Consider the following 11418-nt stretch of genomic DNA (forward strand, 5'->3'; position numbering starts at 1 on the left):
AAAAAAAAAAAAAAAAAAAAAATCAAACATTGTAAACTTGGAACTTGGAACAGTTAATTAAAACAAAAACAGTATCTGATGTTTTTAAAGGAATGTAGCAGCATGTTAAAATAGGCTTCTTCCTTTCTTGGGAGTTTTGGCCCAAGCTCCAAAGCTGAACACAATAGGTTGAAGTGAGTGTCCTCCCCCACCCCCACCTCAATATCCTAAATGGGGTGCAAGACTACCTAGGCAGGACATCCAGAGCAGGCGAGAGCCAGCCCTGCCATGATCAGACCTGCCCAGAGCTCCAGGCATCGTAAGAGAAAAGTTAAGCAAAGGACCTAGCCAATGCCTTTGGTCTTGACCAGAAAAAAATATATATCTGCAGTGAAAAACTGGCCGGAGATGTCTCAGGCAGGAGAGTAAAGCCTGAGGGTCCCAGCAGAACACACTGCACTCACGTAAACCGTAGGACAGCTTGTGGCAGGTAGCTACGTAGAAGAGAGATGGACCCTAAGAGGCCCTTCTAGATGATTCCAGCATAGGAAAACACTCTGTGGGATGGGTCCACTGGCATCCAGATAATAAAGAAGAAATTGAGTCTAACTAAGGTGACTGTTGTCCACACAGGGACTGCTATGAAGGGAGGCCCAAGAGAGGAAAGGCCTTTAGGTCCTTAAAACCAGAAAGACAGCTTTAGGTCTGCTACTCGCCAAGGGCTCTGGGATTACAATGGCAAGAGCCACTTCTTGTTCCCTGATTCTTTCTGTCCTGGAGCCAACTACAGCAGAGGAGGTGAAACAGAGAGAAGAGAATGACCATGCACTCCTTCAGCATGCTTGTAAGTCTGGATATGGTCCACACTAATGGACAAAAAGCATTTTGTTTGGATAAGAAAGTTCTGGCATTAGATCAGATTGAACGTTTTAAGACCGGAAGGTGATCAGAAAACCAAGAGTAGAAAGAAAGATTTGAAAGAGCATTTTATGGGAGCCAGAGAGATGACTTCAGTAGTGCCTGTCACACAAACAAGAGGACTCGAATTGAGATCTCCAGCATCCAGATGAAAAGCCAGGTGTGGCGCTATGCATTTGTGGTCCCAGCACTGGGATGACATAAACAGATCCCCAGGGCTTGTTGCACCCCTCACCCCAATCTAGCCAAACACTTGAGTTCTGGTTCAATGAGAGAGTCTGACTCAAAAAATAAAGCAGAGAGGGATAGAAGACAGTTGATATTTACCCCTGGCCTCCACATACATGTGCACCTGTACACACACATGTGCACGTATGTGCATGTACATGTACACACACATACACAAAGGACTGTCATAAGATAGAACACTTGCTTTCTGCTCAAGCCCTCTCAGTCTGTCTTGTTAGATACCTTAGTTACAGAAGAATATTCTGATGAGTTGGGGGAGGATTGACTGCTAGAGGGAAACGGCCAGTAGCTGTGCTTTAAAAATTAGACAATAAGGCGATGGGGGCTGAGGATATTGCTGATGTAAATCTGGCAGGAGTTTTAATGATTGCTCAGATGAGGAAGGGAATAGAGTGGATGACTCATGTGAGCTTTTAAAGTCTCGAGCTAGAGTCTCTGGGAGATGGGGACTTGATGGATGGCAGTGCCACTTGTACAGCTAAATGTGACCACACACTTAGGTCAACGATGCTGATTTTTTTTTTTTGAGTTCTTCAGTTGAGCATCTTCTGAGCCAATTTATGAGTCATATAAAAGAATTGATCTCATTGCTTTTCATTTCTCCAATTTCTTCCCCCACAATGTAATCCATCATTTAACAAGCTCTGATTGAGTATCTCATATACATTGTATGTCCTGCTAGTCACCATAGGGAAAGGTCAGCAGGACACAGGATCTGTCCTCAAAAGGTCTCAGTCTATCTGTTCTACCTGTTTCAGTGAAATAATTGGGGTACCCAAGTTTCTGTGGCCTAAGCCCTCCTGAGTCTGTAAGTCAAGCCATTGTTCTTAATATAGAGAGGACAGAGCCTTCTGTACATAGGGTAACACACCATCATAAGTACATCATGTCACATTGTATCCAAATTGTCCAAATTCTGTTGTGCAGAATTTAAGCTGTTATGACATTATATAGAAAGTTGATCTTTGTCAAAACTGTGTTTTCTAAATGTAAGCTGGCCTTCAAACCCAGCCTAAAAATCATAGGAAAAGAAAGAAAGAAAGGAAGGAAGAATGAATGAATGAATGAAACAAAAAGAAAGGAAAAAAGGCAGAATGAATGAATGAAATAAAGGAAGGAAGGAAGGATGGAAGGAAGGAAGGAAGACCTACCCAAACAGAATATCAAAGCTTTGTGTTAAAATTAGGAAATTATAAAAATTTAACAATTAAAATTGTGAAGAATTCAAACCATAGTTGTTTCTTTCTCAGAGCATATAGCTGGGTATAAAAACAGATGCAGAGTGAAAGATGAACTGACACACAGAGCAAGCAAATTACAAGGAAAGATGTTATGGGGAATCTCACATGTCTAGTCTTGTTCCCATCTGAAGCCTCACAAGCCTAGCCTTCACTATCCATGTGTCTATTGGCATTCCAGTCTTCCAGACTCCAATCATAATGGCTCATTAAGCTCCACTTGCAGCACTTCTCTAGTTCACATCTGCAAGCTCTTCCACATTCCTCCTGCAAACCAGTTCCAAAGACATATGACCCTTATGGTCAGGTTTAATCAGAGAAACTAAAACACCCTTGTCCACATGCTCTATTGGTTACTTTTGCCAACCTGTGACCAAAATACCTGATATAAACAACTTAAGAAAGACTTGCTTTGGCTCCAGCTCAGAGGGTTTCAGTCCATCAGAGCAGAGAAGGCATGGTGAAGCAGATCCATCTTCGGCGGCAGAAGTGTGAAGAACTAGCTATTTGCATCATAGTAAACTGATTAGGAAGCAGCCTTATTGAAGGCTGGTCCCTAATGACCTACTTTTGCCATGTAAGCCTCATTTTCTAAAGGCCTCTGGAGCTCCCCTCCCATAATTCTATAGCTAGGAAACCAAAACTCAAAATGTGAGCCTGTGGAGAACACTTAAGATTTAAACCAGGAAACCTGGCAGTGGTGGTGCATGCCTCTAATCCCAGCACTTGGGAGGCAGAGGCAGGCAGATTTCTGAGTTCAAGGCCAGCCTGGTCTACAGAGTGAGTTCCAGGACAGCCAGGGCTACACAGAGAAATCCTGTCTTGAAAAAAAAAAATTAAATTAGGGCCCTTGGGGACTGGAGAGATGGCTCTGCGGTTATGAGCACTGACTGCTTTTCTAGAGGCCTGAGTTCAATTCCCATCAACCACATGGTGGCTCACAACCATCTGTAATGAGATCTGATGCCCTCTTCTGGTGTGTCTGAGGAGAGCAACAGTATACTCATATACATAAAATACATCTTTTTAAAAAATTTTTTAAAAAAAGATTTAAACCATAACAGACAGTGAGTCTTCAGATTTCTCTTAAGTAGAGTGGCTAGAGAAAGATTCTTTAAGGATGTGACTTTTATGTGTAAAAGCCCCAAGGGATGATGTATTACATGGACTGAAGAATCCAAAAGAAGGTACAGACGACTAAAACACTAGGAATGTGGAGAGAATAGAATTAGATCAAGATAGAGGCTGGAGATGTGGGCAACAGCAAGGTAATCTAAAAACAGATTTGAAAATAATACGAAGTTTGCATGATCCTTAAGCACATTATCTCACTCTGTGTGTATGTGTGTGTGTGTGTGTATGTGTGTGTGTGTGTGTATGTGTGTGTGTGTGTGTGTGTGTGTGTGTGTGTGTGTGAGAGAGAGAGAGAGAGAGAGAGAGAGAGAGAGATCCAAAATGCTTCAACATTGGCAGAACAATTAGACTCCTTTTCAAGAAATAACATTAACTTTCATGAAGTTTTAAAATTCACCATATTCACATTTAACACAAAATTCACATAATCCACATTTAAAACTAGGAAAACCTAAAGAACAAATGGATATTTGCCAACTACACAAGAACTTTTAGCTTCACCACTAGCATTGCTGGACAGAGCACAGGAATCCTGTGACCCCTGCAGCACGGCTTGCTAAGAAGCCCATGAGAGAAGTTTGCTAAGCTTGAAATGAAGCCGGGTGGTGCATGAAACGGTTCCAGCTAGGGTGATGAGGTGGGTGTCGGGTTTGGCTGTCACTGAGGCTGGGGTGGGGGGGGTTGCTACCTTCTCATTATTGGGTCTGGATGATGCCACACTTTTTCAAATCACTGCTGTTACTGAACTTTACCTGCTCAGGTCTTTCTAATATGGTCAGCAGCTGTCCTTAGACAGATGTTGAATTTGAAGAACACCTGGGTTATTTCCATAACTGTGGTTTTAATTGTCCAATGTGGCATTGTTCTGTGTCTCCATTATTTAATCAAGGCTATGAGTTGGTTTGTGAGACTCACTATGTAGCCAACCTGACTTATAATTCATGATCTCTATGCCTCAGCCTTCTGAGTGCTGGGGATAACCAGCATGCACCACTATGTGTAACTAAGTCTGTTTTAAGTGGTCACCTATATTGTTCTTATGTCTCTTGCTCATCACACCTAGCTGCTGACGTATTTTGTGATAAGGATAAGCTACATTGGACTTATCTTTTTTTGTTGTTGTTGTTTTTGTTTTTGTTTTTGTTTTTTCGAGACAGAGTTTCTCTGTGTAGTCCTGGCTGTCCTGGAGCTCACTCTGTAGACCAGGCTGGCCTCGAACTCAGAAATCCGCCTGCCTCTGCCTCCCAAGTGCTGGACTTATCTTATGGGAGATAGCTCAGTTGCAGAAATGCTTGTCATGCAGAGCTAAGTGTAGATCTTCTGCATCCGTGTAAAAAGTCAGGCATGCTCAAGCCTACACAAAGATCCACGGAAAGCCAGAAGAGGTGTTCTTCCCCAGGGAAGAGCACCATCAATGTGTTGTCCAGTGCCAAACAGTTAGCCATGAAAACATACATACAACTAAAATTATATGGACTCAACCGGTTATATTTAGGAATATATGCATGCAATAACAATTAGTGGAGGAAAGGGGGGCCATGTATTTGAATGAAAGTGGGAAAGAGTATTTGAGAGAGTTTGGAGGGAAGGGAAAGAATTCAAATTTAATGGCTTTAAAAAAAAATGCAGGCCTATGTGACCCCAGGGCTTACTAGACTATCTGAATCATCAAGCTCCAGGGTCAGCAAGAGATCCTGACTCAAAGAAGATGGTGGAGAGATAAAGCAAGACACCCTGGCCTCCATACGTATGTGTGTGTGCACACACGTAACTAAAATAAAATTTTAAAATAGCCTTCATATTCCATTTACCAGTTCCTGCAAGGATGTGAAGTGTACCTTCATAAAGTTGATCTTATGGGCCTATGATGAGCTTCTGCTTGGGGTAGTTCTCTTGAAAAGGCTAGTTTGTCCTCCTAAACGAATGCGCTAGTCCACAGGCCCATTACATCTTCATAGATAATTTCCTTAAAATACAGAGCCTGAGAGACATATGGTGACATATTCAAAGTCAAACAGAAGTCTGAAAATCAAAATCCAGGTCTTCCAATTCCATGCTAAGTTTTTCTCCACTGGGGAAAAAATCCTTCTTCTGACGAAGCTGACATTTAAGCAAATGGGTGTGTGTAAAGCACATATACAAAGGGAAGCTGAATCACTCTTGAAGGGTCATTTGATAATTCTTCATTGAGTGAAACCACAGGGGACACTAGGTTGTTTTTTTTTCCTCCATGATGTTGAATTGTAATCCTTTTGATCGCTATAGCACCTCTTCCAGTACAAGGAGGCACTGAGATCGCTATAGCTCCTGTACCAGACAAGGAGGCACTGAGAATCAGCTACCTTCATTCCTGAAGAAATTTAATCTAGTCTCTTTCTATAAACACATTGACATAGGTGGCAGATTTCCTAAAACTTTTCTATAGTTCTGTGTTCTTGCAGCTGTGTATCATGCCTCCCAAATCCCTCAAAATTAACATTTATCCAGTTCCTCTTCTCTGTTTTCAAAGACTGAAAACTCCCTCACACTGCAAGCTGCATATACCAGAGTCATCCTAGAAGGTACATGGAAGGTTGGTGGCCAGGGTGTAGCGCAGTGAGTTTGTTGAGAGTGCAATGCTTTATCAGCCATACACAGAACCATGAACTGGATCTGTTTCAGCTAGTGTAGGTCATTCCCCTGGGTTTGCAATAATCACTTCCCTAGGCATGTGGCTCACAGATGAAACACATGCTATGATTTGATTTTTCAACTACAAAAAAAAAAAATCTAAGCAGAAATTCATCACCGACATGTTAAGAATTTGGTGACTAAAAATAATCTCTTCACAAAGCGCGTTAATGTGGTGTGCACATTTGGGAAAGGACAAACACACCAGGGGGTCTGAATAAGAGCTTGACATCAGAAATCAACCAGGGCCTACCTTTTGATTTGACTAACATCAAACAGCTGTCCCACATGTGCAAAAATACATTTGACACCATTAAATTATGAATGATTTAGGATACTGTGAGTACTAGCCTTTGATCCTCCTCTCAACTGTCTAACTCAGCAATGTTCAATAAAAAAGTCAATATATTTCACGTATGAAATTTTTACATTCTCTGATATCACGTTAAAAGGTAAAAAATGTAACAGGTGAAATTAATTTCAATGATACATTTTATTTAACCCAAGATATTAAAATACTGTCATTTCAATATGTGCCACTAGCTACATTTCAAGAACCCATGTGGCAGTAGTTTACCATATTGAGCAGTACAACCTGGTATTTCAGAACTGCCTTCCCCACCCAACCCCTGAGCCTCCCAGCACCCTCTTCTGTGGCTTCCAACATGATCATAGGTTCTTCTATCATAAAAGTCTGGCTCACCTAACCAGACAACAATCTATGTTGCTTTCTCATTTGCTATTTTTTTAGATGTGTGTGTGAGTGTGTGTGTGTGTATACATGTGTGTGTGTGTGTGTGTGTGTGTGTGTGTGTATGTGTGAGTGAAATTGTCATCTACAAAACAATACTTGTGCAGTGCAGTGGTGTGCCTTTAATCCCAGCACTCGGGAGGCAGAGACAGGCAGGTTTCTGAGTTCGAGGCCAGCCTGGCCTACGAAGTAAGTTCCAGGACAACCAGGGCTACACAGAGAAACCCTGTCTCGAAAAACCAAAACCAAACCAACAAACAAACAAAATACTTGCTCTCAGTTTAAACAACTGAGCACCTCTCCAGCTTCTCACTTGCTTTTTCATTTTCTTTTTTCTTTTTTTTTTCAAGACTGGGTTTTTTTCGACAAAATTTTTTCTTTTTTTTTAAATCTTGTTTTCTCTGCAGCCCCAGATCAATATTTGACTTCCAACAATCTGCTCGTTTCTGAGAGATGGACTTTTTCATCTCCCCTGTCTCATCTTTGTATCCCTTCCCCTTTGTACACTGGCTAGTACAATGAACGGCTTCACGTGTGGATGGTTTGGAGAGGACCTGGGCAGGAGAGCAACTCCGAGAGATGCTGTGCGGTGAACTCATGGACGATAAACCAATTGCCTCTGTGAGGCTTGAGCTTTTGGACGAGCTCTTACCTTTTATGGCTTCACCCATTTCAAGTTGGCTTTCTGTGTCCAAAGGGCAAACTGGAGACTGCGGGGCACAGAGCCTCCCACATGGGACCTAGCAATGTCTGAGAAACCCAACTGATCAGGCAAAAAGAAGCACCCGACTGGAGGTGCTGGCTTGAGACCAAGGCAGAGATACAGCTAAGGAGTTAGACCAAAGGGAAAACTGGCGGCAGTGTGGGAGCAGAGCAGCCTGGGTAGACATTTCTGCAATGGGAGGCAGCAACTCTTAGCTTAGAGGAAACTTCTCACCAGGCCAGTTCCAGTGTGAGTCTGAGGGTTGTTAATAGAAGCTCAGCTTGGAGCCTGTTCCTCCTGCTTCTGTGCGTATATGAGCTACTTAATAAACTCCCTCAGTCTCTGATATCACGTTATGGGCTAGTTAGTATGGGGTTTACTGTTGAAACAAAGAGCCTAACCCCATTTTGGAGGTTACACCAGTCAGTTTTCTCTAGTACTACTAACTGTATTATAACTCTGTTATCTGATTTATTTCCTTTAAATAAAATTTGTTGAACCTCTGGCCATGAAAGAATAAGATTTGCACATGTTATCTTCTTCAGTTTTGATTATGCAACTTCTTTCTGGTACCAAAGTCCCCCAAATTCTGAGTGGCTGTAGTTCCTAGACAATTCCTGTAAATAGTTATGATCATAAAAGCCACATGGAGACTTCGTGGTACAGGTAGTTTGATTATCCTCCCACGGATTGTTTTATGGCCATGCTGTAAAAAGGAAGAGAATGGGGAGAAGAGTCTCACCCACTAAGCCCACACCCACCCTGTACCCAGCCGACGACTTCCTGCGTCCTGGTATGTGCCAGTGTGGGATGAGAAAATGAGACTCCTCCCCTTTCTCTTCCTACCTGACCCACGCTGGTAGGCTTTTCCAATACAAGCTGATCTTTATGCTGGGCTCAGGACGTTGAGGAATTTATTCTGTTCCCTAGTTTACCATGAACAATGACCATAAAGACCCCCCTCTGCAATATATAGATCTTTTCCTCATAGAAACAGAGAAACCACAACAGGGCAGTAACCACTCTAAGCAAAGTCAAATGGCCAGTGACAAAATATTTGCAATTCAGATCACAAATGGCTGATGTCCTGATAGAAAAAGATCCTGCAAATCAATAAGGTAATAACCAAAATTACCCCATGGAGAAATAGGCCAACAGAGAGACGGTTTATGGAGAGGAGACAGAAGGAAATACTAAGACGAGCAACTCTTTAACATATGCAAAGGAAAAAAATGTGGTTTTCAAATACTCTGCTGACATTCCATTTTTTAACATCTTAGGATGCTACAGACCATAATGTAGGCCAAACCATGGTGCTGGCAAGCTCAGGAGATGGGGATACTTATTGGTGAAAGTATAAGTTGGAACTTCTAAAAGACAAGTTACAATTACACAGACCCTTAACTGGCATCCCAGCTCTGGGAATTCAGTCTACAGACACACTTATACACACAAGAAATGAACTGTGGACAACTGCAGCATGTTGTATGTGAGAGCAAACTAAGCACTCACACGTCATTCAAACGTGTAAGGAGAAAAGGAAACTCTCTTGACCAAATGACTAAGCTGCCTTCATCCTGAGCCTCCCTGTGCAGGCAGGAAGACTACCTTCTGAAGGGATGATCCTTATTAGGATAAGAAAGAGGTTCAGACAGAGGGCTGGAGATTACGTACAGCATTCAGAGTTAAGAGTACACACACACACACACACACACACACACACACACACACACACTATGCACTCTTGTGATGCCAAGATGCAAAATGATATACCTTGCTTAGGACAAGGCTTTATGGGTCAGCAAAATAGCAGCTCCACAAGTAAGGGCTCCCTCAGGTTGCCAAACCCAATGATCTGCATTCCATCCCCAGGACCCACAGTTGGGAGAAGAGGAGCAATTCCCTCCGGATATCCATATGCAGGGGCCCCCCCACACATAAATAAACAAAACAAAAAAATTAAAGGCTTCGTACAGTTCAGCCATCTGAGCTCCCCTGGGCTCCAGTTCAAACTAAAGAGAGGCAGGAGTAATGGAGCAAGGGTAAGAATCTTCTAGACCCACTGTCTTGCCACTGGGCCATGGGTAGAGGAAGAGCTGCCACTGATGAGCAACTCCACAGTGTAGACCCTTTTCTCTGCAGAGAAGAAGAGACTGAACCAGCTTACACAAGAACGGTTTAGGAACCCCTGTAGGGATCTGGAGGGCTCAGGCAGAGGTGAGGCTCATTACTCTGGTACCTTCCCCACAAGTATTCCAGCCAACCATTGTCTAGGCAGCAGGTCGCCAGGAAACACTATTCATGATGATATTCCGTGTGAATGGCGCCCCTTGAAGAGAGTATAATTCAGACGCTGTCCATTGGAAATGAGTGTGTTTCAGCTCTGCAGGAAAAGGTGTCCTCACTCAAAGCTGAGAGAGAACTGAAAAGGAAACTGCACAGATCTTTATAAAAAGGCTCGTATCAATGGGGCCAAGGCAGGAGCAAGAAGTAGACAACACACAGAGGATCTTACCAAAGAACTGGTAAAAATCATGACCAAGATTAATCTCTGTGAGCTCTGGAGACTGAAGAAAGCTCATCTCTATCTAAGCGCGCTCAAAGCAGAGATAAAAAGTTTCAAGGGGGAAAAATGTCAAGGCAACAGAAGACACAAAGCAAATTGGCGTTTCTCCCCACCCTTGAAGAAGAATGTGTACAAGAAAGCCTTAGATTTATACTGTGGTGGCTTTTCTTAAAGTAACCACACCCATGTCACCAGCCCTCAGAAACAGATACGGGACAGCATCCACACCCAAGAAAGTTCCTCCATGCTCCGGCATAGCCAAGTGTCTTTTGGTAGATGTAAGAATTCATTTCTGCTGGAAATGTATGGAGGAGTAGTTTTACTTTATTTTATATATTTTTTTAGGTTAACATGCAAAGTAATGAGTCTCATCACAGCACTTTCTTTATACATCTTTCTAATTTGTTCTTGCCTGTTCCCCTCCCCCACTGCCTTCTCCTCTAGCTGGTTCTCTTTCTTCCCAACTTCTGCTTTTTAAAGGATTTATTTCATTACTGTTTCCCTCCTCCACTAAGATCTCTTCCTCCCTTCTCAAGATTCCCTTTCTAACTTAGTGATCTATGTACACATAAGTAAACACACACACACATATGTGGCTTAATAAAATCCCACAGTACATGTGCACCATTATCTCTTTATCTGTTCATCTGTTGATGTACAGCTCAGCTGATCCAGTTACGGCTGTTATAAGTAGTGCAGCTAGACACATGGATACGTAAATGTCTCTGTGGTGTGCTCAATTAGAGCCATTCAGGTGTACACCCCAGTGCTAGTAGTTAGTCACACGGTAGTTCTATTTTGTGATTTTAAAGGGATTTCTATAAGGGCTTCCATGTGGATACACAAGTTAATACTCCCACCTGCAGTAATTAAGGGTTCCTCTTCCTCCATGTTCTCACTGGCAGTTGTTGGCATTTTGTTTTATTGGAGACAGCCATTCTGGCTGAGATCAGATAGAATCTCAAAGTGTTTTTCATTTGCATTTCCCCGTTGGTTAAGGTTGTTGGACACTTTTTTTTAAAAAAAGTATATATAAAAAAAAAAAAACTGTAGCTGTCTTCAGACACACCAGAAGAGGGCATCAGATCTCATTATGGATGGTTGTGAGCTGTCACATGATTGCTGGGACTTGAACTCAGGACCTTTAGAAGATCAATCAGTGCTCTTAACCGCTGAGCCATCTCTCCAGCCCTATTGAATACTTTTTAAA

The sequence above is a fragment of the Mastomys coucha genome, unplaced genomic scaffold (assembly GCF_008632895.1).
Source record: "Mastomys coucha isolate ucsf_1 unplaced genomic scaffold, UCSF_Mcou_1 pScaffold6, whole genome shotgun sequence".
In the NCBI taxonomy this organism is placed as follows: Eukaryota; Metazoa; Chordata; class Mammalia; order Rodentia; family Muridae; genus Mastomys; species Mastomys coucha.